The sequence below is a fragment of the Ursus maritimus genome, unplaced genomic scaffold (assembly GCF_017311325.1).
Source record: "Ursus maritimus isolate PB19 unplaced genomic scaffold, ASM1731132v1 scaffold_14, whole genome shotgun sequence".
Taxonomy (NCBI): Eukaryota; Metazoa; Chordata; class Mammalia; order Carnivora; family Ursidae; genus Ursus; species Ursus maritimus.
Window position 1 is genome coordinate 44897457 of NW_024423786.1, and position 3678 is coordinate 44901134.

Below are 3678 nucleotides of genomic sequence, written 5' to 3' on the forward strand. Positions count from 1 at the left end.
GGTGGGAGAAGAGGTCAGGGAGGGCTTCCTGAAGGAGGAGCTATTTCTGCTGAAAGTGAAGTATTTGTTTATTGTTGCCTCTGTTACATCTGGAATTGATGAGCATGTCCTGTGTGCCAGTCTGTACCCAGAAGGGGGGGGGAGGGGGTAACCAGGGGGGTGCAAATGCCCATTTCTCTTTAGCTTCTGAGGAGCTTACAAACTAGTTTGGGAGACAGACGTGACACAAAGACTCAAATAAATATATAATCAGAAACTGCAGTAGTGGTCCAGAGGACAAAAGGAGGATGCCATGTGGAAACATAATGGGGAGACCTTGGTGAGGTTTGGAGTCAGGGGATGCTTCCCTGAGGAAGTGGCTTTAAAGAGAGACCCCAAGGCCAGGGGGGATAGGAAAGAGTGAGGAGAGGGAAGGGTTTCCAGGCAGAGGGCCCAGCACAGATAAAGGCTGGGAGGCCTTCAGAGAAAGAAGAGCCAGTTCAGGGACTGTAAGGAATAACAGACGGGAGAGGTCTTCAGTCATCTTGCGGAGGAGCGCCGCAAACTCCCATCTTAACGGGAGGGATGGGATCCTCAGAGTATCTGGGAGCCAGGGAGGAGGGCCTCAGAGCTGAGAGAGAGGTGGGTGGATTCAAGCTCTGCACCCAACTGCCCAATAAACAGTGTTGCAGCTTGTGGCTATCTTAGAACATTCCCCTTTTCTGCAGTAAGGCGTCCCTTCTTTTTATTTCATTTTTTAAAAATTTTTAAAGATTTTATTTATTTTTATTTTTTAAAAAGATTTTATTTATTTATTTGACAGAGATAGAGACAGCCAGTAAGAGAGGGAACACAAGCAGGGGGAGTGGGAGAGGAAGAAGCAGGCTCCCAGCGGAGCAGCCTGATGTGGGGCTCGATCCCAGAACCCTGGGATCACGCCCTGAGCCAAAGGCAGATGCTTAATGACTGCGCCACCCAGGTGCCCCTAAAGATTTTATTTTTAAGTCATCTCTCCACGCAGCATGGGGTTCGAACTCACAACCCTGAGATCAAGAGTCACACCCTCCTCCGACTGAGCCAGCCAGGCGCCCCAGGTTTTCCTTCTTTTTAAACTCCAACTTTTCATTATGAAAAATTTCCAAGATCCCATAGGCATGCAATGAAGCCCACAGCAATTGTTAACACCTTGCCATATTTGCTCCATCTACACACACGGGGAGTTTGCACGGAGCCATCGGCAAGTCTTTCTGACACTTTACTGATTGCAATAATTTTGCTCCACAAGTTGAAAGTTTCTAGAGACCTTCATCCCTGCAACCAATATTATCAGATTCTGGACACTGGCTCACTCCTTCTGCCCTCCCTGCAGCTGAGGGGGATCTTTCTGGAAAATTGGCAACATTTCCCTTCCCAGGGCAGCAGTGCCAGCTGTGAGGGCGTCATAGCCGAACTCGGACCTGCTGACCTCGTTTGAGGCAGGGTCCCCTCAACAAAGCCTTCACTTGGGCTAGGCTTGGTGTCGGATGGAGAGTGATTCCCCACCCTACACACACACACACACACACACACACACACACACACACACGGTTCCCAGATAAAATACAGGATGCCCAGTTAAAAACAAATTTCGCATCAACAATGAATATTTTTTTAATATTCGTTTTTATTTTATTTTTTTAATTTTATGTATTTATTTGACAGAGAGAGGGATCACAAAAAGGCAGAGCGGCAGGCAGGGGGAGAGGGAGAAGCAGGCTCCCCGCTGAGCAGAAAGCCCTATTTGGGGCTCAATCCCAGGACCCTGGGATCATGACCTGAGCAGAAGGCAGGAGCTTAACCGACTGAGCCACCCAGGTGCTCCAGTATACGTCTTTAGTATAAGTATGTCCCACATGGTGCATGTTGTAATTATAATATAATATAATATAATATAATATAATATAATATAATATAATTAATATAATTATAATATAATATAATATAATATAATATAATATAATATAATATAATATAATATAATATAATATAATATAATATAATATAATATAATATAATATAATATAATATAATATAATATAATATAATATAATATAATATAATATAATATAATATAATATAATATAATATAATATAATATAATATAATATAATATAATATAATATAATATAATATAATATAATATAATATAATATAATATAATATAATATAATATAATATAATATAATATAATATAATATAATATAATATAATATAATATAATATAATATAATATAATATAATATAATATAATATAATATAATATAATATAATATAATATAATATAATATAATATAATATAATATAATATAATATAATATAATATAATATAATATAATATAATATAATATAATATAATATAATATAATATAATATAATATAATATAATATAATATCAACCTCCGGAAGAGTGCCGCCTCAGACACTAAGGGGACACAGCAGTGGACCCTGGAGGTAGACATCGTGGCGTCCGGGAGCAGCGCCACCCCCCCGCAGGGGGGCCTCGGACTAACCAGCAGGGCTTCAGGAGGTGCAGAGCGCTGCGGGGTGGGGGTGGGCGGGACAAGAAGACAGGCAATCCCATTCAAAACTAAGCAAAGGACCTCAAGAGGCATTTCTCCAAAGAAGATACATAAACGACCAACAAGCACACAAAAAGATGTTCAGCGTCATTAGAAAAGATGTGCGGCGTCATTAGGGAAATGCAAAGCAAAAGTCAGGTGAGATCCCAGTTCACACGCGGTAGCATGTCTATAATCAAAACCCAGCACATAATAAGTGTCAGCAGGGAAATGAAGAACGTGGAACCCTCCAGCATTGCTGGGGGGAAGGCAAAAGGGTGCAGTTGCTGGGGTTCCTCGAGAAGTTAAATAGATAATGACCATAATTACCTGCAATTCCACTCCGAGGTTATAAACCCAAAAGAAATAGGGACTCAGACAAATAACTGTGTGTACGTGTTCACAACAGCTAAAAGGTGGAAAAAACCCAAATGCCCCTCAACAGACAAATGCATAAACCAAATGTGGTCCAGCCATCCAGTGAAATGCTATTCAGCCGTTAAAAGGAATAAAGAGCTCTTACACGGTACACCATGGATGAACCCCAAAAACATTAGGCTCAGTGAAAGAAACTGGACACAGAGAGTCACATAGTGTCTGGCTCCATTTATATAAAATGTCCAGAACAGGCAGATCCAGAGACAGAAAGCAGATCAGTGGTTGCCAGGGCTGTGGGAGGGGGCGTGGGGAGTGGCTGCTAATGGGGAATGGGGTCTCCTTTGGGGATGATGAAAATGTTTGGGAACTAGACAGACATGCTGTTTGCGCAACACTGTGTGTGTACTAAATGCCACTGAATTGTTCACTTCAGAATGGTTTATGTCTTGTAAATCTCACCTCAATGTTTAAAATTAAAAATAAATAAATGATAACAAAAAACGGGCCATGGAAAGAACAAAGCCCAACAGCAAAAGACAGGAGTGCCTGCTTAAGCGGGGCCCCCAAAAGGTCCTCGCCCAGGAGCGACATTCCTGCAAAGCTTTGGAAGAAGGTTGAGCCGTGGGGAAATCGCAGCCAACAGCAAGGTCCACAGGTAAGAGACCAAATATCAGAGTGAATTGTCTAGAAATTCGTTCAATCTTCCTTTAAAAAAAAAAAAAAA